This window comes from Bos indicus x Bos taurus, chromosome 6 (genome assembly GCF_003369695.1).
Source record: "Bos indicus x Bos taurus breed Angus x Brahman F1 hybrid chromosome 6, Bos_hybrid_MaternalHap_v2.0, whole genome shotgun sequence".
Classification (NCBI taxonomy): Eukaryota; Metazoa; Chordata; class Mammalia; order Artiodactyla; family Bovidae; genus Bos; species Bos indicus x Bos taurus.
This window is the reverse complement of record NC_040081.1, coordinates 112,701,947-112,725,707: the sequence shown is the minus strand read 5'-3', so window position 1 is coordinate 112,725,707 and position 23,761 is coordinate 112,701,947. Positions and strand designations below refer to the sequence as shown.

Genomic DNA, 23,761 nt, shown 5'->3' with positions numbered 1-23,761 from the left:
GAAAGTTTGCAGGCTGGGGGACGAGGAGGACGAACGTTCTGTGAATTATGCCATCCTCTTACCTTTTATCTGAACGAGGCCACACGGTACACAAAGAACAGCCACCCTAAGTGACACTGCAAAGCAAGAATAGCACAGACTTCTCACGAAATAAAGAAACAGAAGTTCAAGAGAGATTCAGCTAACTTGCCTACAGTGACCCAGGGGTGAGGGATGAGCCGACACAAACCTGAGTCTTCCAAATCCGGACCTGACGGACTCTAAACAAGCACACTCAAAAGCAGTTTACTTTTTATGAATATAAAAATCTCCAAAAAATAAACCCACCAAAAATGTTTTAAACAAAAAGCTGGTAATCTGCTGGGAATGCAATTTTATTTCAAAGGTAAGGAATGTCTTAAAACGTGTGCTCCGATCCCCTCTCCCAAGAGACTGGCTTCAGTCGGCAGTGCTGGCTTTGTGAACCCTCAAAGTTTCAACACACAGGGCAAAAGTGGCTGTTATTTTTGTATAAAAATACCACTTGGTGTTTTATGAGAGATCAAAAATAATTGAAAAGCAATATGCTCAGTATCTTCAACATCCTAAAACCTCATTCCCAGATTCCCAGTGCCGTGGTTGGTACTGATGTTTGTTATTAAAATACTTTATAATAATAATATTCTTCATAAGGTGGATTACAGACTTTGGCTTTATTCAGCAAACATTTAGACATTTTCATGTAGGGGATAAAACAATGACACGGTCACCACAGCCAGAGTTGAACAAGCACAACACGTGACACAGGCAATAATGAAAGTAAAAATAGAGGACTGTGACTGCAGAAATGAATAATTCACTTTGATAGGGTTTCCAAAGGGCTCCAGAGAGGACCTAAAATCAGATGTGGACTTTTAAAAAAGTGGAGTGGGTGGAAGTGAGACAGGGCATTCCAACCGGAGAAAAAGATTACAAGAGGGATGAAGCGGCTAGGCTGATGCGAGAACCGAGAGCCCTCTCGCGGGGCAGTGTGAGAAGGGAACCAAGAGGACAGGTGAGGTTCAGAGCAGCTGGGGCCAGACTTCGGGGGCCTGAAACGCGGTGCTGCCGGGTCTGGATTCCGGTCTCCACACAACAGGCAGGCTTAGAAGCTTTCTGAGCCAGAGACTGACAAGATCCAATCTGTGTTTAGGAGACATGGCCTGACAGCCGGGCAAAGTGCAGGTAGGAAGGGTCAGGGAGGAGCCTAAGAAAGCTGTAAGCCAGAAGAGGAATCGGAAGCCCTGACACATTAGCACCAACTAATATTTTAAACGGGACTGAATCTTGACAGAACGACTTCACATCTCCCCTCACCTGATCATTCCAACCATCCTGTGAGACAGGTATCATTACTCTCCCCATTTTACAGATGAGAAAATTGGCTCAGAGGGCCATTAACTGCTCCAAGTCAAATGCTGCTACAACAGGGAGAACCTAGGCTCCCCACTGCTCCACACAAAGCAAAATAAAAACAATCTTACTGCTTTCGAAAACGCTACTGCAAAATAAAGCACAGAGTGATCTATGACATCTTTAAGAGTTGCTAAAATTCCATTTACTTTTCTTAAATGGTTGCAACTTGTGTAACAAATAAGCTAATTACCCTTAAAATAGTTACAGATTTGCCTTGTGCTAGCCTCATGGTAAAGACCTGTACTTTTCCTGAAAAACAATGCATCTGTACCTCTACTTCTATCTTTTGCAATATTAAATATTTAAGAGTAATACTCTCTACTTCCTTCAATGTTTCAGTGGCCAAACTAGATGACACAGGCTTACGTAAAAACTGTTATACATGTGCCCAAACTGAAACAGTAAATATTTTTTGAATTACTAAAAATTATTTAGCAAGTACAGTAACTGACTATAGAACACAATAAGCATTCATTGCAAGAAGCTTGCATGTAAGTATAAATGTTAGTCGTTCAGTCAGGTCCAATTCTTTCGGACCCCAAGGACTGCAGCCCACCATGCTCCTCTTGTCCATGGGATTCTCCAGGAAAGAATACTGGAGTGAGTAGCCATTACCTTCTCCAGGGGACCTTTCGGACCCACGGATCGAACCAGGTCTCCTGCATTGCAGGCAGATTCTTTACCACTGAGCCACCAGGGAAGCCCCAATAGGGTATACCTACGCACACATACAGGCATGTAAAGACACAATTTCAGGAATCATTTCTGTCACAAAGAAATGTCATCAAGAGCCTAAAAGGCACTTATGAATGGATCAACCCACAATAACCGATGGAAGAATATTTGACCTTCAGGCTGCAAAGTGGGAGAACTCCCCACATCGGATTCAAAGTCTTATGAAATGGTCAAGGTGCTCTGGCACCTAGCTAGCTCTAGGATTTGACTGTATAGTTAGTTTTACCCCGGACATCACCTATTATCAAAACTGCTTGCCCCCAACTCTTCACCGATCTCCTACCACTTTTTTTGTTTTAAACAAGCAAAGACCCAGACTCACTCTTAGGTACCTGGACCAAGTATCCGATATCCAACTATCCTAGGCATCCAGGGGGCTTCCCTGGTGGCTCAGTCCCTAAAGAATCGCCCTGCAATGCGGGATACCCGGTTTCGATCCCTGGGTCGGGAAGATCCCCTGGAGGAGGGCATGTCAACGCCATCCAAGTATTCTCGCCTGCAGAATCCCCATGGACAGAGGAGCCTGGCGGGCTACATACAGTCCATGGGGAGTCGCAAAGAGTCAGAACACGACTGATCACAGCACACACGCACGGGCTAGACATCCAAGCATCCACCCGCAAGTGATTAGCAGAAACCATATTTAGTTCTGTCCCCCCAACCCGCTAAATCTCCTACAGTTTTTTTTTTTTTTTTTGGCTAAGGGGGTTGGCTCTCCTGAGCTTGCCTCTAGAGGACACAAACTGAAAGGTGGCGAAGGAGAGAAATCGAAAACCCGGGTTCTGCCACGATTTCGGTGGTCTGCTCCAGGAGCCGGGGCAGGCCCGAGTACAAGCGCGCGCCGCCCCGCTCCGTCCCGGGGCGCAGGCATCTCTCTCTCCGGTGACCACCCCGCTGCTCGGGGCGCCGGGGGGTCCCGGGGCGCAGGCATCTCTCCCCGGCGACCAGCCCGCTCCTCGGTGGCGCCGGGGGGTACGCTCGCGCTGGAGGCCAGCGCAGGAGGCCGGCTCCGGCCCTCCGGAGCGCGCGCGCGCGGCCGTATAACCTTCGCCGGACCTGGCGCCGCAGGGCCCGCCCCGCACGCGCAAAGAGCCACAGGCCCGCGCGCCCGCCCGCCCCCGCCGGCCGCTTCCCTTCCCGGGGTCGGGGGAGAGCCCCTAAAAGACAATGCAGGACGGGAGGGGGCAGCGCCGCCGCGAGTGCCCACCCCGCCGGCCCGGCCCGGCCCGCCGGGCCCCGCGCGCCCCGCCTCGCCTCCCCGGAGAGCCGCTCCCAGCGCGGCCCATTGTGCGCACTCATCGTCCGGCCCGCGCGCCGCCGCCGCCGCCGCCCGCGCCCCCCAGGCGCCGGGGTCCCCGCGCCCGGAGCGCACCGCACGCCGGGGGCCTGGCCCCGCCCGCCCCGGCCCAACCCCGGCCCGGCCCCGGCCCAGCCCGCGGTACCTGCCGAGCGAGCGGCCGGGCGGCGCGGCGGCCGCGGCGGGGGCGCCTCCTCGCTCCGCGGGCTCCGAGCGGCTGCCGAGCGCCGGGCGGGCCGGGGCGGGCGCCTGACGTAAAGCGGCGGCGGCGGCGGCGGCGGCGGCAGCAGCGGCGGCGGCGCCACTCGGCGGAGGGCGGGGGGGGCGGGGGGGGGGCGGTGCACCGCGGCCGCTCCGCTCCGTTACCCGGCAACCGGCCTCAGCGCCCCGCCAGCCGGCCGTGCTCCATATCCTTCCGCCCAGGCGCCGGGATTACATCAGCGCTGCCGCCCCGCCCCGGCCCCGCCCCTCCGGCCGACTCAGGGGCGCCTCTGGGGGCGCGCGCGGGCGCGCGCTGAGGGGCCTTCTCCCTGGTGGGAGCGAGGCAGCCGCGGGTGGGTGCTGGGGTCGCAGGCGGGAGCCCCCCCACCACCACCCCCGGTGTGCGGGGCGTCGGAGCGGAGATGCACACCCTCCCCCCGCCCCCGGGTGCAGGGGCTCGTGGGGCTCCTGAACTCCGTCACCGCCCCTCCCCGCCCCCGGGCTGCCGCCGCCCGGGTCCCCGCCTTCGCGGGCACACGCTCCACCTGTCTGTGCACCCCCCTCTCCCCCCACCTCCTCTCCGCGTCCTGGGATGGCTGCAGTGGGCGGTTTAAAATACCGGTTTAAAAAAAAAGAAAAGAAAAAATCCAGAAGACAAGCTAAGGAAATGCTACAGGGCTCTTTTTATTAAGGAGGCAAAAATAAATTCTGGAAGATTCGGAAGTGGGAACCAAAAATAGGCACTAACCTTTGAAGCAGACTCTCTTCACACCCACCTACTTTTCCTAAATGTGATTCCTAGACCTGGCCTGAAAAAAGGCACCAGACAGGAAGGAGCCTGAGAGGTTACCTACTTAAGTTCGGAGGGAGGGTGACCTGCCTAGATGTTATGGTGCCCTGATGGATTTGTTGAGCGCCTACTGGGTGCCGGGCTCTGAGCTTTACTGTTCAGAACTTACAAGGCCAGGTTCCCAAACCAGCTCCTTGGGGGAGAAGCTGACCTGCGGGCTGGGACGCGAAACTGGACACTATGAGCTGCAGGTGCTGGAGAAATGACCATGAGCTACTGATGTCTGCACAGTATCTACCAAGTCCTTCTCTGTACACCTGTCTTGTGTTCTTGAGAAGAATGCTGGATCAAGCATGATCATCCTTCAACCTGAGGCTCTGAGAAAGGAAAGGATTCCACCTCAACTTCTGGCTTCCCTGATAGCTCAGTTGGTAAAGAATCTGCCTGCGATGCAGGAGACCCCCGTTGCGTTTCCTGGGTTGGGAAGATCCGCTAGAGAAGGGATGGTTACCCACTCCAGTGTTCTTGGGCTTCCTTGGTGGCTCAGCTGGTAACCAATACACCAGCAATGTGGGAGAGCTGGGTTCGATCCCTGGGTTAGGAAGATCCCCTGGAGAAGGGAAAGGTTACCCACTCCAGTATTTTGGCCTGGAGAGTTCCATGGACTGTATAATCCATGGGGTCCCAAAGAGTCGGACACGGCTGAGCGACTCTCACTTTTACTGTTTCTGACTAGATGAGGTCTTCTGGCTCCCCTGAACTGCAGTCTGTTGCGGGATTTGAACCCAGGTGCCTGGCTCTAAGGTCTGGGGTCTGTCTGCTCCTTTACACAGCTCTCTCCCTTCATCAGCTTGCTCACCCTTTTATTTCAGTTGAGTGTGTCAACATGAATCACAGTGCATTCAGCCAGTATCTTCTGAGCACCTATTCTGGGTCTGGCTGGAGGCCAAGCCCGGGTGGCTCTGCCCTCTTGGAAATCAAACTCTGGAAAGAGGGAGAGGATGAAAGGGTGTATGAAATCCAGGATGACTTGGGTGCAAAGAAAGGGCAAATAATGGAGTCTAGTTTTTAGGTGCCCCCAGACCTGGGATTTCACAGACCTCTGAAATTCCCTACCAATATAAGGGATTGGCAGAGTGGTCAGCTTTTAATTTTTGCCACATTGTTAACTTTGTTGTCATCTATACTTATTATCATCAATTCAGTGGACATGAATCTGAGCATACTCCGGGAGATAGTGGAGAACAGGGGAGCCTGGCATGCTGCAGTCCATGGGGTCGCAGAATTGGACATGACTCAGCAGCTGAACAACAACGACATCTTCAGTATTTAGTGAAAAGGACTTGTTAACAGTAAAAAATAAAAATACCGTCGGCCCTCTGTATCCATTGGTCTGCCTCTACACATTCAACCAACAATGGGTCAAAAAAAATTTCCCAAAAAGTTTCAAAAAGCAAGATTTGTCTCTGGGCTCTCTATTTTGTTCCATTGATCTATGTTTCTGTCTTTGTGCCAGTACCATACTGTCTTGATAACTGTGGCTTTGTAGTAGAGCCTGAAGTCAGGTAGGTTGATTCCTCCAGTTCCATTCTTCTTTCTCAAGATCGCTTTGGCTATTCGAGGTTTTTTGTATTTCCATACAAATTGTGAAATTCAGAAGGGAAAGAGACACGTGTACCCCAGTGTTCATCAAAGCACTGTTTATAATAGCCAGGACATGGAAGCAACCTAGATGTCCATCAGCAGATGAATGGATAAGAAAGCTATGGTACATATACACAATGGAGTATTACTCAGCCATTAAAAAGAATACACTTGAATCAGTTCTAATGAGGTGGATGAAACTGGAGCCTATTATATAGAGTGAAGTAAGCCAGAAGGAAAAACACCAATACAGTATACTAACGCATATATATGGAATTTAGAAAGATGGTAACAATAACCCTGTGTACGAGACAGCAAAAGAGACACGGATGTATAGAACAGTCTTATGGACTCTGTGGGAGAGGGAGAGGGTGGGAAGATTTGGGAGAATGGCATTGAAACATGTAAAATATCATGTATGAAACGAGATGCCAGTCAAGGTTCGATGCACGATACTGGATGCTTGGGGCTAGTGCACTGGGACGACCCAGAGGGATGGTATGGGGAGGGAGGAGGGAGGAGGGTTCAGGATGGGGAACACATGTATACCTGTGGCGGATTCATTTTGATATTTGGCAAAACTAATACAATTATGTAAAGTTTAAAAATAAAATAAAAAATAAATTAAAAAATTGTTCTAAAAAAAAAAAGATTTGAATTTGCCACAACTATTTACATAACATTTACATTGTAATAACTATTTACATTGCGTTAAGGGTTATAGGTAATGAAGGCAATGGCACCCCACTCCAGTACTCTTGCCTGGAAAATCCATGGACGGAGGAGCCTGGTAGGCTGCAGTCCATGGGGTCGCACAGAGTCGGACACAACTGAGCGACTTCACTTTCACTTTTCACTTTCATGCATTGGAGAAGGAAATGGCAACCCACTCCAGTACTCTTGCCTGGAGAATCCCAGGGACAGAGGAGCCTAATGGGCTGCCGTCTATGGGGTCGCACAGAGTTGGACACAACTGAAGCGACTTAGCAGCAGCAGAGATGATTTACAGTAGGGAGGAGGGGAATATGCATGGGTTATATGCAAATACTGTGCCATTTTATATAAGGAACTTGAGTATCCTCCAGTTTGGGTATCGAAAGGGTCCTGGAACCAACCGTGGCTGAACAGAGGGATGACGGTAGTAACAATAAATCTCAGAGGTTCTCAGAAGAAAGGCAACATGGTTGGCAACTTTGTACATACACACACACACACACACACACACAGGGTTTACTGACATTTTTCTCATTTTGCCACAGACAAATTTTTATAAACCACAAACTAGTAGAACCAGAAGTCTTCTTTGGTGGAAAAGGTGTTTAAGCTGAGTAATGAACTTGGAGAAGGCAATGGCACCCTACTCTAGTACTCTTGCCTGGCAAATCCCATGGATGGAGGAGCCTGGTAGGCTGCAGTCCACGGGGTCGCTAAGAGTCGGACACGACTGAAGCGACTTAGCAGCAGCAGCAGCAGGAATGAACTAGGACTAAGTATGATTTTGAGGTGGCAGGGGAAGATAACAGGTGAGAGAATGAGCATCTTGTTTATTGTTTCCTTAACAGAAATGCCCCGGTGCCTTCAGATTATTTGTTTTAATAAAAGTCCTAGAAGACTTGGGTGACTCCAGCCTTGGACCTTAACACTTGCTGATTCCTCTTCACAGAACGCTCTCTCCCCAGATGTTTGCACAGCTGGCTCCTCCTTGCTCAAGGCTCAGCTACAGTGCCACCTGGGCCTTTATACTTGATGCTTCCTCTTCAAAAATCCGTCCTCTCTCCTCCTTGCTCAAGGCTCAGCTACAATGTCACCTGCTCAGAAACACCTTCCCTGTTCCCTACTTTAGAGAACCCAGCTCCCCAGTCACGATGTTTCGTGTTGGTGTTTTCTCATAGCGCTGGTCAGTATCTGAAACTATCTTGGTTGTATGTGTGTTTAGTCCTTAAGCTCAGCCTCCCTCCTGCCCAAGACCCGTATCCTCGTATCCTCAGAGAGCAGTTAGCTTGTCCGTGGTGCTCACCGACCCACCACCGGCTCTGCCAGTTTGTAGATGAAGGACTAAGTGATTATCTGTAATGTGGTCCAAGCAGACACAGGTGAGAAAACAGCTCTGTGTTCACGGGCGTGGTCGGGAACCGTGTTCCCAAGCACGAACCCACACTCTAGTGTGCCAGCCCGCCCTGGACATTCCTTACAGCCCCTGGGTAGAAATCAGCCTGGACAGACTGGGGATTACCGTGGCTTCTCTGCTCTTGTGGGCTGAGGTCCCCAGGGAGTGCAGAGGGGGGCCGAGGACTCTGGCATTAATGCACAGTCGGTGTGGAGACGGAGTGGTCCCGATGCAGGCCTCTGTGTCTGGCTGCCATCATTCATTTCGCCAGGCTCAAAACCTCCTGCCTGGGCTCTCTGACCCCTGCGTGAGGACAAGTCAGCAAGAGTGGAATGTGACAACTCCAAGTGCCCTCTGACTTAGATGTTCGGTATGCCAGCAAGGATTCCCAAGGATGCCAGCTGGTGCGGTGGTTCTGCAGCCTGTGTGGGGACCAGGCTGAGCCCAGAGTACCTGGTGATGCTCTGCTGCCCCATGCTGACAGACAGAGAGCAGGGGCCGGTCCTCCTCGGCTCTGTGACCTTGGGTGTGTAATCTCCTGCTCTGGGCCTCAGTTTCCCCTTCCCAAGGGGACTTACGCAAGAAGATTTCAAAAGTCTCCTTTTTTTTAAACTTTTTCCTGTGAACTTTGGAAACAAGGGCTTCCGTCGTGGCTCAGCTGGTAAAGAATCCGCCTGCAACACGGGAGACCTGGGTTCAATTCTGGATTGGGAAGATCCCCTGGAGAAGGGAAAGGCTATCCACTCCAGTATTCTGGCCTGGAGAACTCCATGGACTGTATAGTCCATGGGGTTGCAAAGAGTCAGACAGGACTGAGTGACTTTCACTTTTGGAAAATTTCAGCCAAGCTACCACTTTGATGAAAGCGGGAGGCTGGGGAGCAGTGGCCGGAGGTGTATGGGAAATTTCTGACCTTCCCGCTCAATTTTGCTCTGAACCTTAAATTGCTCTAGGAAATAAAGCCTGGTTTGAAAAATAAAAGAATGTGTACACACTTCAGCTGGGTGCAACCCTGACACCAGCGGTCCCTTCGCTGACACGCCTCCCCACCCCCAGCCATGTGTCAGGTACCTTCCTCACAGCATTCCGACCCCCACCCCAGCCGGCAGAGGAAGACACAATTAGAGACGCGTGGGCTGTGGAGGGGTTAGGTGGCCCCCGGTCACGCTGCTGCTGTGTGGCGAGCGCCGGAATTTGACTGTAGCCTGCTCTTTGCCTTGCGCTTCACTCTGTCCTGTGAGTCCACCCCAAGCCAGCTTTTATTTATTTTTTTAGTTCAATTTCTTAGTTGCAACATCCAGGATCTAGTTACCCGACGAGGGATCGAACCTGGGGCCTCCTGCATTGGGAGTGCAGAGTCTTAGCCACTGGACCACTAGGGAAGTCCACAGAGTCAGCTTTTGACTGAATGATCTCTGACCAGACAAGCTCCCCGTGGACTCCCCCTTGTGTTCCTTTCCTTCCTATAAGATTCGCAGCTCGGACGCTGTCAGTCAAGGAGGCCCGCTGGGCCCACAGCCCCTCCCGACCAGCCATCCCTCCTCTGAGTGGCCCTGCATTCCTCTTAGAGGTGGCAGACACCCTTCCAGCGTCTGAAGAGTTGAGATTAAGCCTCTGACGCAGCCTCCGGGTACGACCTTGCGGAGCCCACGGACTTCACAGGGCTTCCATTTCTGTGAGAAGATGGAGGGGTCATGGACGTGCCCTGCTCAGCTGTTGGTTATGTTCAAAGCCAAACAGAATCCATGATGTGGTGTCCTCTGCAGACTCTAAGATACCGTACAAATGTCAAGTCCATATGCTTCCAAATTTGGTCCAATGGCTGCTGGCTCTTCCCTCATTCCCGCCCCTCTGCCCCAATCCACAGGGAACCTCAGCAGCGGTACCAGGGACCGTCCAGTGCGGATGTCGGGGACCACAGTGGTTAAGCCGACTGGGTTGAAGCTGTGCCCCACCGCTTAGTGGAGTTTTCTGACATGCATGAGCTGTTTAGCCTCACCAATTTGCTCATCTGCAAAATGGTCTCGTAATAAAATACCCAATTGGGAGGGCTGTTGTGTGGGGGATGCGCGAATCCATGCAGAGGGTCAGGATAGTGCCTGGAGCACAGGAAACAATGCCCACACCGGCCCTTTCACTTGCTGCCAGCCTGTCCCAGCTCTGGCCTCTTCTTTCTCTGCCCGCCCCTGCCCCACCTACTGCTTCACGCCAAGGCTCAGCACACCCCTGGGGCAGTTTTATGCAGATGAAGGACTCGTGTGTCTCTCTCCTCACCCTGATCTCTGCCTGAGGCCTCAGACTTGCACCCTGCACTTGTCGCCTTGCCGGTGGGGCCCCCACCCCAGCGTGTCCACGGCTGACTCATCGCCTTCCCCAGTCAACCAGTGCCTCTTCCCCCAGCCTGTCACAGTCCTATTAAATTTGCTCTGGCAATGCCCTTGCAGTCCAGCTCCGAGGTCCAGCAGACCAGAGTGGGAGCCCAATGCTGCCGTTTGGCCACGATGCAACTCTAAGTGAGTTACTTCCTCTCTCTGAGCTGGCTTTCAAACCTCAAAAATAGAAGCACACTCCAGGAGCAAGCACCAGTCTCTTGATGGGGCTGCCCGGGATCTGAAGCCCATCCTGAGATTGGGGAACCCCCCACCTTGTGAGTCTAGGAAAAGAAAGGCTGATATCCCTCTCCAGCAGCTTGGAGGCTGGACACTGACTGCACTCCCAGCCTCAGCACAGTAATAATAAGGTTATTGTTATTAATAATGGGGGCTGCTTCTACACTGGTTTGCTCTTCCATGCTCAGCAGGACCCTGCATCTGGGCGACTGAGACGCAAAGGGCTTGGGGGTGATTCTTAATCAAGGGATTAGCTCAGCAGTTAGGAATCTGCCTGCGATGCAGGAGACCTGGGTTCGATCCCTGGGTCAGGAAGCTCCTCTGGAGAAGGAAATTGGCTACCCACTTCAGCATTCTTGCCTGGAGAATTCCATGGACAGAGGAGCCTGGCGGGCTACAGGCTATGAGGTTGCAAAGAGTCAGACACGACTTAGCGACTAAACAGCAATTAAACTGTGAGGATAGCCTACCGCAGCTTGCCAGCACCCAGGCCTTCTATAGGAGAGGATGCTCCATCCAGGTGATATTTAAGAGCCTGGAGCAGGTGAGCAGGAAGGTAGTCATCTCATCAGAGGGGCTCCCCAGCTGCTGTCCCAGGGGGAGAGTCTGGGAAGTCATAAGAGAGGATGCTGTTCAGAAGAGCAGGTCCCACCCCTGGGAAGTCTGGGCAAACCCAGATTTTCTCCGTTTACCTCCAGGTCTTGGGCCGGCCCAGCTCGGCACCGTTCTTGTCAGTGCACAATGGGGAGGTGGTTCCCAGCCAGGCAAGCCCGACAGGACGTGGGCCCTTGACCTCCCAGCACTCAGGGCACAGGGCCCTTACGAGGGCACTGGTGTGCTTGACTCCCACTTCCTAACTCTGGGGTCAGAGCCACGTGACGAGGATCAGACACTAAGATGCTTTGAGGACTGCACCCTCTCTCTGGGCCTCCGTGTACGTACCAGAACATGACAGAGCGAAAAAGGAGGAGGGCACGCTGACCTGACGCTGGGTGAGCGCCTACTGTGTCCATTTCCTAGTGCTGCTGTAAAAAGCACAGCAGAAATCGGTTGTCTTGCAGCAGTGGAAGCTGGAAGTCTGAAATCGAGGTGTCAGCAGGCCTGTGTCCCTCCAAAGGCCCTGGGGGAGAATCCTCTCTTGCCTCCTCCAGCCGCTGTTGTTGTCCAGCCATTCTTGGTGTTCTGTGGCTTGCAGACCCAACAATCCAGTGTCTGCTTTGGACATCATGTGGCCATCTTCTCCACGTCTCTCTCTTCTTATAAGGATGCCAATCGTATTAGAGTAGGGCCCCAGCCTGCTCCAGTATGAGCTCATCTTTACTAATTATATCTGAAAAGACTACTTCCAAACAAGGTCCCTGAGGGGCTGAGGATCAGGATCTCAACTTATCTTTTTTAGGGAACACACTTCAACCCGTAACATGGACTTGTGTGTTACACGCACCGGGCACGTGTGCATGCTCAGGCGTGTCCAACTCTCTGGGACCCCATGGACTGTAGCCCGCCAGGTTCCTCCGTCCATGGGATTCTCCAGGCAAGAATGCTGGAGTGGGTTGCCATTTCCTTCTCCAGGGGATCTTCCCGACCCGCAGGAGATGGAATCCACATCTCCTGTGGCTCCTGCATTGCAGGCAGATTCTCTACCACTGTGCCGCCTGGGAAGCCCATTCCACATACTATCGCATTTAATTCTCATAAGAAAGGAAGAACTATTATTATCTTTGTTTTACAGATGGGGAAACTGAGGCTCAGGGAACTGAAGTAATTCTCACCAGTTTACTGGTCCACTGGTTCAGATTCAGGACCAGGAAACAGTAGGTCCCCATCAACCCAAATCTAGTTCTCTTCCCTCTCATCTTTCTGTCCACTGAGTCAGCAAGCCTGGCAGGCATTGATGGCAGACACTGGTAAGTAAGGCGAGCATGGCTCCATGAAGCCTACAATCTAAGGATGGAGATAAACCAACTATAAAAGAAAAATTCATGAATATACCATTACTAACCTGGACAGTAGAAAAGGCTGAGGGGTGAAGAATTGATGCCTTCAAACTATGGTGCTGGAGAAGACTCTTGGAAGTCCCCTGAACTCCAAGGAGATCAAACTAGTCAGTTCTAAAGGAAATCAATCCTGAATGTCCATTGGAAGGACTGATGCTGAAGCGAAAGCTCCAATACTTTGGCCACTTGATGTGAAGAGCCGACTCATTGGAAAAGACCCTGATGCTGGAAAGATTGAGGGCAGGAGGAGAAGGGGACGACAGAGGATGAGATGGTTAGATAACATCACTGACTCAATGGACATGAGTTTGAGCAAGCTCTGGGAGATGGTGAAGGACAGGGAAGCCTGGTGTGCTGCAGTCCATGGGGTCGCAAAGGGTCAGACACGACTAAGCAAGTGAACAACAGCAACAACATGATAAATGCAACAAGAAGAGACCAATAGGGGGAATCTACTTAGCCTTTTATCAGCAAGAGGCTTCTATGAGGAAGTGATATATAGTTTGAGGTTTGGAAAATGAAGAGGACCCAGGTCTTTCTTTGTGATCTGTATGGGAAGGTAGGTTGAAGGGAGCATTCCAGGAAGAGGAATAGCAAATACAAAGGTCATGATGCAGGGCAGGTCATAGAGCAATGAGAGAGTGAAAGCAGTTTGGCATGGCTGGAGGATTCCAGAAGACACTGGAGGGGTGTGTGTGTGTGTGTGTGTGTGTGTGTGTGTGTGTATGAAGGGAGTGCAGGTCAAACCTGGCCTTGTAAGCTATGGCAAAGAGTTTGGAATTTATTCATAGTGCATGACTCTGTGATGAGTGTGCTATGGAATAATTCATTCACCTTTTCAACGCGTTCAGATTGAGCCCATGTTATATGCTTCATGCTATGGTGGGTTTAAAGCAGAGAAAGACTAGTTCCTGGGTTTGTGAGGAGTTTCCGCTCTCCCAGATGCCAGTTCAAGTATCAGTTCAAAAATGCCCCCAAGACAAGGCCACCATTCAGGAGCTGTGCATTGGGAAAAAGAGCCAGGTTTCCGAGTCTCACCTCCTGGTGATCCTGGATGAGTTATGTCCCTTCCTGGGGCTCCTACCTCCTCCCTTGCAGAGCTGTCTGTGGAGTGTGTGTTCCTAGAACCTCTGAAAGAGAAAGAAAAGCTTCCTCTCAGTGACCCCCTGCCCTTGACTTCTAACCGTATCTCAGACTCACGTGAAGTGGCAAGTTTGTGTCGTGCCAAGGGCCAGACTGTGGCCAATGCTGTCTGGGTGACCACTGAGCCTCAGTTTCCTCTTCTGTAAGAGAGGCTTAATAATACGTGCCTGGTGCAGAAAACGAGCATTCAGAAGGCTTGCTACGCCTGGAATTACCTCTAGGAAGGCTGTACATATTTGGACTGTTGGCAATGGATGCTTTTACTGAGCACCTACCATGTGCACGGTCTGTGCAAAGACCGTTCGACTGTGCTATTTCCTTTCAGTCTCACCCACTGCCCCACGAAAGCCCCATTTTACAGGAGAGGACAGTGAGGCTCAGAAAGATGAAGTGACTGGTCCCAGGTGACTGGACCAAGCATCATAACCCATCTTCCCCCTCCTGGCGTTCCATTCACTTTAAATAGCCACGGGGGACTTCCCTGGTCGTCCAACGGCTAAAACTCCATGCTTCCAATGCAGAGGGCCCAGGTTTGATCCCTGGTCAGGAACTATATCCTGCGTACCACAGCCAAAGATCCTGCATGCTGTACCTCAGACCCAGCACAGCCAGAAAACAAAACACAGAAAAAAACAGCGTGGGTGTCCCAAGATGGGACTGAGCTTCTGAGGATTGGTGAGAAGCTTCTAAGTGGAGTATCTGTGTGTGGTCTGATCACTCAGCTGAGATCCTACAGGAGGAGAATTTGGTACGGGGTCTGGGCTGAATGAGCTCCAAGGGCTCCTTCAATCCTGCCAAGTTTGGGACAATAGGGTTGAAGACTGGCTAAAGAGAGCGTCAATTAAGCTACAGCCTGGGGAGGAGGCAGAGAGGGTGGTGGTTACAGCTGGAGTCTGGAGGCCTGAGTCCCAGTCAACTGGGATATAGCCCGAGGCCTGGAAACTTCTGACATCAGAGAGGCCACTGTCGAGTCTCCTGGCTGCACTTGGTCACTTCCAAAGCCACCGTGAAAACTCAGTGAAAAGGGTGGCGGGTGGACGCCTTTGCCAGTTCACGCCTGTGCAAATACGTATCGACGCTTCCCCGCCTCTGTCCAGTTGAAGCTAAATTGACACTCTCGCCCAAGTTCAAAGGACTGACTCCTGTCTTTGTCAGATGCATGGCCTCGGGCAGAGTCCCTGGCCTTCTCTGAGCCTTAGCTTTCTCATCTGTAAAATAGGTATGAGGACTGTTGTTTCCACTTCTAGGGTGTTATGAGTTTGGAGGGAGACAGATCATCTACTAACTGCCTGTTCGTGGTCTGGCTCCCCGTCGGAACCATAAGCAGATAACGAGGACAATGATACGCGGGAAGGCTGGGGTCATTTCCCAGGGTTTGCAGGAGGCTTTGTTTGGCCGTAAGAGACTTTGGAGAGAGGGAGATTCAGTAGTTTGTCAGGGAAGCTCAGAAGGGAATTGGGAAGCATAAGGAGGAAAGCAGGAGCCTTGCTGGACGCTGTGCCGTGTAACTGCCCTGTTTTCCCATCAAACCTTCCGTAAGCCATAAGGCCTTGCGATGCTTTTGGAGTTGTGTTTGACTCGGAGCTCATGTCAAGGGGGCTTCCACAGCCCCACTCCCTCAGTCTACTGCCATCTCAGCTGCTAGAGTGGTCTGATTACAAATCATACCAGGTCATGTTACCCCTCCTACCCGGAACTCCCCAGCAGTTTCTCACGTCACACAGTAAATCTCAGTCCTTTCCCCACCAGGCCGCTTCTGACCTGCTCTGACGTCCCCCCCGCACCCCCCACGCCCTCTGCTGTGGCCATATCAGCTTTTTGCTGTTCCCTGATTCTGCACAGTCAGCCTTAGGGCCTTCGCACTTGCTCTTCCTTTGACCAGTAATACTTTCCTTCCCCACACTTGTGTGATTACTTCCTCATTGCTTTTGAGCCTCAGTCAGAAATTATGTGTGTCCCTCTGCTGTATTTGAAGTGGATAACCAACAAGGTCCTACTGTCCTTAGGTCCCCACTGAGCAGGGAACTCTGCTCAGTGTCATAGCCTGAATGGGAGAGGAGTTTGGGGGAGAACGGATGCATGTATGTGTATGGCTGAGACCCTTTGCTATTCACCTAAAGCTATCACAACGTGGTTAATTGGCTAAATGCCAATATAAAATAAAAGGTTGAAAAAACGAGAGTTAATTGCATGAGAACATATGCGCGCACACACAAGTGTACACAACTGAATCGCTTTGCTGCACACCTGAAGCTAACACAACTTTACAGATCAACTACAGCTCAGTAAAGAAAAAAATTCTAAGGAAAAGAAGAGAAATGATGTGTGTTTATTTCCTGTGGCTGCTGTGACAAATGATCACAAATGAGGTGGCTTTAAACAGCAGAAATTGATTCTCCCACAGTTCCAGAAGCCAGAAGTCCAAAGTCAAGGTGTCATCGGGGGCCATGCCCCCTCCAAGGCCTCTGAGGACAAGTGCCTTGTCTCTTCCAGCTTCTGGGGGCTCCAGGCATCCCTTGGCCTGTGGCCACATTGCTCCAGTCTCTGCCTTTGTGGTCACATGGGGCCTTCACATGGCCTTTTCTGTCTTCTCTTCTTCTTATAAGGACACTTGTTATTAGCTTTAGGGCCCACCTGGATAAACCAGGATGAACTCATCTTGATATTTGTATTACTAATTTAATTCTATTGGCAAAGACCCTTTTTCCAAAGACAGTCATATTCACAGGTTCCAGATGGACATATCTTTGGGGGGCACCATTGAACCCACTACACTATGGCCCTAAAAATGCTTTATGGTCACAAAATAGCACAGCCCCTTTTCCTTCCAGGTGTGTTTCTGGTTTTGTTCTTCACAGCGCTAATCACATGTGCTTTCCTGCATATGGATACGTGTGTCTCTCGCTTTTTTTCTTTGTTTTGTTTTTAAATTTTTGACTGGCTCATGGGGATCTTAGTTCCCTGACCGGGGACTGAACCCATGCCCCTGCAGGGCTGCATGGAGCCCTCACCACGGTACCTCCAGGGAAGTCCCCAGGGCTCTGTCTATGTTGAGCACAACTACATTCCCAGCCCCTAGCCAAGGGCCTCCCACACAGCAGGTGCTCAAAATAAATACCAGTTGAGTGAATAAATAAAGATCAGAGGATGCCAAAGATTTACAGACCAGTTCGGGTCAATCCCTCACAGCCCATGATACTATGGTGTTTACAGGGGAAACAGGTGTAATTGATGCCTATTAAAATGGATACAATATTAACGGCTTGTGTGCCATAATTATGTCACAGTCTGATGACAATGCTTAAGTACCCTTAGCAGAAGCTGGCATCTTCCAGAAAGTGGTGACCTGAGGTGAGAAGACACGTCAGGTAAGGCGCTTGGCACAGAGCCTGCCACAGAGCAAGCCGCCAGAGGCAGGGGGGGTGCTCTGCGTCTCAGAGCCTCTGCTTCCCACGTGGACAAGTTGGACTGGGCAGATCCCCGAGGCCCCTTCCGCTCAACCTGGGAGACCTCGGTAGCAGGAGGTCCACCAGCCCTGCCTGTCCTGACCCCAAGCCTTTGGGGAGGCAGGCACTTCTCAGCTCTGATGAGCACATCCATCCTCCAAAGCTCAGCTCAAGTGTCCGTTTGCCCAGGAAGCTCTCCCATCAGGTGGTCTGCCGCCTCCCCCATTCCCACCCTGCAGCGGGAATGTGTCTGTTGCCATGTCTGTCTGCCCCGCAACACTGGGCCCCCGACATCTTTATCAGTCCGGTTGGCTGGCACAGTCTGTGCTCAGTATGGGCTTGTGGAACCGGGTTCAAAGTTGGGAGCCCAAATGCCATCTCCTCCTGAACGCCTCCCTGGGGCCTAGGGAGGGCCACTTCCCTCCCCAGGAGCTCTGCTGGCCCCGCCAATGAAGACACCTGCCGTCTTATTCATCTTTATTTTTCATAGCCTCGATTTCTGTTTATTTGTTTTCTAGCACCTGTCCTCCGCAATAGGACATCAGCCCCAGGGCAGGGACCTGGCCCAGAATGGTGCTTGGTATTAATGCATGGTAGGTGCCCAGGGGGGAAGGCAGTCTCCGGCACCCAGCAAGGACCTTCAGGTGGGGTGGGCACTCAGGCCTGCTGGATCTGTCAGCATGTCCCTGGGTGTCTCATCTCACTCCTCCCTAGACCTTAGAGCTGGACACATCAGGATGCCCTCTGACCTAACCCTCATCCAGGAGCACAGAGAGGGTGAGGGGTGTGCCCAAGCTCACGCAGAAGTCGCCTGACACCCCACCCTCCTGATGTCATGCCCCCTGACCGCTCCTCTCTCCCAGGTCGCCTTTTTCTTGTCTTACCTCAGTAATATATTCAGCAGTCTGTCTGGGCACCACTCTCTTCCCCTGAATTGTACCCACTGATCAGACATAAGGCAGGGAGGTTTTGTGTTGGGGAGCCACTGGCTGGGTAGGGGGTCACTCTGTCCTGAGTCCAAACCCTGCCTCTCACACTTCTCAGAAGAGGAAGGGACCTGGGAAAGTTGGGTCATTTCTTTTTTTTTTTTAAGTCTGGAGGCTCAGATGGTAAAGCAGCTGCTTGCAATGTGGGAGACCTGGGTTCAATCCCTGGGTCGGGGAGGTCCTCTGGAGGAGGGAATGGCAACCCACTCCAGTATTAGTGCCAGAGAAATCCCATAGACAGAGGAGCCAGGCGAGGTACAGTTTTACAAATAATTTTAACTGTAGTAAAATACACATAACGTAAATTATACTGTCTTAACCATTTCTAAATACACAGTTCAGTGGCATTAAATACGTTCATAATGTTGTGCAACCTTCACCACCAACCATCTCCATAATCTTCACCTTGCAAAACCGAAACTGCATGCATTAAACAATAACTTCCATCCCCCGCCCCTGGCCCCTGAGCCCTTGGCAGCCATCCCACTTTCTGTTTCTATGAGGGTGACTACTCTAGGGACCTCGTGGAAGTGAAATCATAGTTTCTCTTTGGGGGACTGGATTATTTCAGTTAGCAAAATGGCCTCAAGGTCCATCCATGGAGCGAGTGTCAGAACTTCCCTCCTTTTTAAGGTTCTGTAGCATTCCATTGTACGGATCCGCTTTGTTTATCCATTCATCCTCAACGGACTGTTGATGGGGTTCTCCTTGGCAGGAAAGTTATGACAATTCTAGAGAGAGTATTAAAAAACAAAGACATCACTTTGCTGACAAAGGTCCGTACAGTCAAAGCTATGGCTTTTCCAGTAGTCATGTACAGATGTGAGAGTTGGACCATAGAGAAGGCTGAGAGCTGAAGAATTGATGCTTTTTAACTGTGGTGTTAGAGAAGACCTTTGAGAGTCCCTTGGACTGCAAGGAGATCCAACCAGTCCATCCTAAAGAAAATCAACCCTGAATATTCATTGGAAGGACTGAAGCTGAAGCTCCAATATTTTGGCCTCCTAATGCAAAGAACTGATTCATTGGAAAAGACCCTGATGCTGGGAAAGATTGAAGGCAGGAGGAGAAGTGGATGACAGAGGATGAGATGGTTGGATGGCATTAACAACTCGATGGACATGAGCTTGAGCAAATTCTGGGAGATAGTGAAGGACAGGGAAGCCTGGCATGCTGCCCATGGGGTGGCAAAGAGTCGGACACCACTAAGCAACTGAACAACAAACAGCTCAATGGACCCTTGGGCTGCTCCCCGCTTTTGGCTACTGTGAATAGTGGTTCATTTCTTTTTAAGCCTCTTTCCTCGTTTGGAAAATGGTGTCCCTGTCCTGATATTTTAGATGAATTAATTTCCTCGACATTTGCTTAATAAGCCACGGAGGTCTCATAAATGGGGTAAAAATGCTTGTATTTGCCAAGTACTCTCTGCCTACCCGGTGCCCTTCTGGACTTTATGTGTGTTGACTCATCAAATTCTCACAACCCTGCAAGGCAGGTGCCCCTGTTATCCCATTTTACCGAAGCAGAGAGAAGCAGTGACCTTGCCCAAGGTTGCAGCAAGGAAGTGGCAGAACTGAGACAGAAAGTCACAGGCTCCAAAGTCAGGTATCTGTCAATTACGTATTCTCCCACGTGACTAGGTTTTCCTGTCCGCGGTGCCTAAAGGCAGTGTGCTCACAAACTCACAGGGAACTGTCCTCATGACCCCTGGCTGCTGACTCCCTGACGCATCCCAAGCATTCCTGGTGGCGGGAGCAAGTCACTGAGGGGGTCAGTCCTGGGAAGGAAGATGGGGAAAAGCACCAGAGGTCTCTGTGGACCATCTAGTCAGCAGAAACACATCCAGATGTTCCTAAAAGTAGAAGTGGTATGGAGCTGACAGAAGCAGAAGACATTAAGATATTCCTTTAACCCAAGTTTTCTTCTAATTTAAAATTAAAAAGAATTTTTTTGCCATGCCACGTGGCATGTGGGATCTCAATTCCCCCACGAGGGGTTGAACCTTCCCCCCTTGTGTTGGAAGTGCAGGGTCTTAGCCACTGGACCACCAGGGAAGTCCCTCAACCCAGCTTTTGAAAACCAAAACAACAACAAAACACATTCCAGAATCCTGTAGAAACTCCTATTTCATACAGCTCCTTGGAATAAAAGGCTAAAAACCACATTCCATCTAGTTGACATCATCAAGGGGAATATCTAACAATATTCTTAGGGAACAGCACATTAATTTAATGCCAAGAAACATAATACCCTATCATCTAACTTTATTTCCACTGTCAAATGGGAGGAAGAGCACACGTTTCCAGGGACGACTCACCTGAAAGGGAAAGTTGTTGTACAGTCAGACATCCTTCCCATTTGGGGCTCCATACAGCAGAAGAGGCTTGGGATTCCTCCCTCAACAGCATCTGGCCTAATTACCCTGCTGGCTGGCACAGGGCCCACTTTTAGGGCAAAGGTGCTTGTGGGTCCTCTGAAGAGCCCTCTCCTTCTCCTGTGTTAGCCCAACATTTCAGCTACCTTCTGATCTGTTCTGGGATAATTGCCAGTTGCACCAAGCTTGGAGAAATCAGCTGGTTCTTGGCACCCAGGAAACTAACACACTTCTTCAGGCCCCTAATCGGATTGGCAGTTCAGGATGGTAGCAAAGCAGTTGCTTATTTATCATTGCTATTTTCTGTAAAGGAGAAAGTAACCACCTAGGTCTAGAACCACCTGGTCTCTGACAACAGCTCTTGTTTCCTGAGAGCCCGCTGTGCCCTAGGCACTTTCCACTCTCTAATCTACTTAGTGACCCCTTGAGACCCCTCCCTCCTTTGCCTGGTGAGGACCAGTGACTCTCCCAAGGCCACAGGGCAAGGAAGCTGCAGAGGCAGTATTTGAACCCAGCTCTGGTAGTGGGAAAGAATCCACTGGCAATGTAGGGGACATGGGTTCAAGCCCTGGGTCGGGAAGACCCCTGGAGGAGGAAATGGCAACCCACTCCAGTATTCTTGCCTGGGAAATCCCACGGACAGAGGAGCCTGGAGGACTACAGCCCATGGGGTTGCAAAAGAGTCAGGCACGACTTAGCCACTACACGACAGCTGGCAGTGACCAGCCCTGAGCCCTTTTCTCATCCCAGGTGTGACTCCAATTCTCTGCCTGGCTTTTCACCTCGGTTGTCCTAGATTAAGAGAGCCTCCAAGGGCTGTGGCCGAGGCCTTGGTCAGGGGGTGTGGACTTGGAGGAGGCAATTCATGGTGAAAGGTCAGCTAAACCCAGTGTCTGTTGGAGCTGAACTGCCAAGATTCTCAGAGAAGGGGGAGCAATGCCGACTAGAGCTGGGGTATGAGGAAGGGGGCCAGGGGCCCACAAGTAAAGTTTGGGATCCTTAGTTGAGGGCCCCCATTTCAGACCTTGGGGCAGGGGTTTAAGTGCAAGTGGCTTAGTATCAAGATGGGTCAGTAGAATAATGGCTCCCAAAGGTGTCCACTTGCTCCTCCCAGGAACCTACGAATGTGTTAGGTTTCACGACAAAAGGAACTTTGCAGATGTGAATATAGTGTGGACCTTGAGAGGGGGAGATTATCCTGAATTATCTGGCCAATAACCTAATCACATGAGTCCTAAAATAGTGCCAGAGGGAGGGGGTTTCCCTGGTGGTCCTGTGTTTAAGACTCCCGAGCTCCCAATGCAGGGGGCCTGGGTTCAATCCCTGGTCAGGGAACTAGATCCCATGTGCCACAACTAAGAGTTTGCATGCTACAAAGAAAGATCCCGTGTGCTGCAACGAAGCTGGAAGATTCTGCATGCTGCAGCTAGGACCCTGCGGCAGCCAAAGAAATAGATAAAAATGAATATTTCCTTTAAAAAGTGGAAGAAGGAAGACAGAAGAGTGGGTCAGTGAGAGGAACTTGACCCGCTGGTTTTGATGATGGAGGGAGGGGCCACGAGGCAAGGAATTCAGGAAGCCTCTGAAAGAAAGTGAAAGTGTGAGTGGCTCAGTCGTGTCAGACCCTTTGTGTCCCCATGGACTGCAGTCTGCCAGGCTCCTCTGTCCCAGGCATTTCCCAGGCAAGAACACTGGAGGGGGCTGCCATGCACTTCTCCAGGGGATCTTCCCAACCCAGGGATCGAACCCGTGTCTGTCTCCTGCATTGGCAGGTGGCTTCTTTACCACTGGTCCCACCCGGGGAAGCCTCAAGAGCTGCAGGTGCCAGGAACCAGAAGAGGCCTCCGTAGAGCCTGGGGCAGGTACACCAGGGACGGGTAGGGGACACTGGAGTCTCAGCCTCTGTGAAGCTGCCTCACTGAACTCACAGCCTTTCTAAGATGCTGATCTGACGTCTCCTCCCCTGGCTGCACGTCCTCCCGAGGCTCCCTACTCCCCACAGTCCCGTTTGGCCCCTGTCGTGGGGCCCCACCCCCAGCAGGCCCTCCACCCTCTAGATCTTGTGGCTAAGAGCACTTCTGGCCTTTGCAGACGCTGTTCCCACTGCCTGGAACGCGCCCTCCCCACCCCACCGCCTCCCCGCCTCCCGTCCACACACCTCTCCTTAATCCCCGCGTTCACCCACATGACCTACTTCTGGAAGCCTTCCCGCCCCACCCCCGGGGCTGGGCCAGAGGCCTCTCTTGCACAGTCTGCTGCCCCGGCCAATGCCGGCCCCTCCCGGGCCCCCGCCCCACCCTAGGGCGCTGCCCCGGACGTGGCCCGCCCCCGGGCAGCTGGGCCTGACTCAGCGCGGCCCTGGGGCCTGGCACACAGCAGCCTCGGGGAAGGACTCTGCTCTGCAGAACCCAAGTCATGGGAAAGGCATGCCTTGCTGCCCGCAGCCCGGTGGCTGGCCGCTCGGCCCGGCTATTTTTACTTCTTCCCCTGCAGAGCTGAGGCCGGCGGGGCAGGTTCTCAAACAGAACCCGCGAGACCTGCTAGATCCAGCGAAGACGCTGCTCCCTCCGCCGGGGAGGCCCCTCCCCGGGACGGAGCGACCGCAAGCAACCCGGAGAGCTGAAGGCTCCGAGCCGCCAACCCGAGGCCGCAGGAGAGTCCTGTAACATGGAGCTGGGTTCGGGGCCTGGATTAGCCATGCCCTCTCTGAGTGACCTTGAGCAAGTCACGGCACCGCCCTCCTCTGCCAGGTGGGCGGGAGCCTAGCTGCTCTCTCTCTCTTGCAGGTCATCCGGAGGACAGAATGATCAGAATGATAAACAGATACGTCTAATTTGAATGAGACTTTAAATAGGCAAAATGGTCACATGATTCAAAATTCAAAATATAGAAAGGGCTATTTACTCCCAAGTCCAGACCTTGTGCCCAGACACACAGCTACCTTCCCTAAAGTCCTCTTTCCCTTTCTCCCTCTCTCCTTTTCTCTCTGTCTCTCTAT

The 23,761-nt window shown here is 51.7% G+C and overlaps 1 protein-coding gene across 4 annotated transcripts in view; it reads right to left on the bottom strand.

Moving 5' to 3' along the window:
* Window positions 1-3,633, bottom strand: part of KIAA0232 (KIAA0232 ortholog) — an 82,587-nt gene extending 78,954 nt beyond the window's left edge. For 3 of the 4 annotated variants that reach the window (XM_027545095.1, XM_027545097.1, XM_027545099.1), the window contains exon 1: window positions 3,612-3,633. The gene's annotated coding sequence lies outside the window, so the exon portion shown is untranslated. The remainder of the gene's footprint in view (window positions 1-3,611) is intronic. The other variant, XM_027545096.1, reaches the window with a different exon arrangement.
* Between the last annotated feature and the right edge of the window lie 20,128 nt (window positions 3,634-23,761).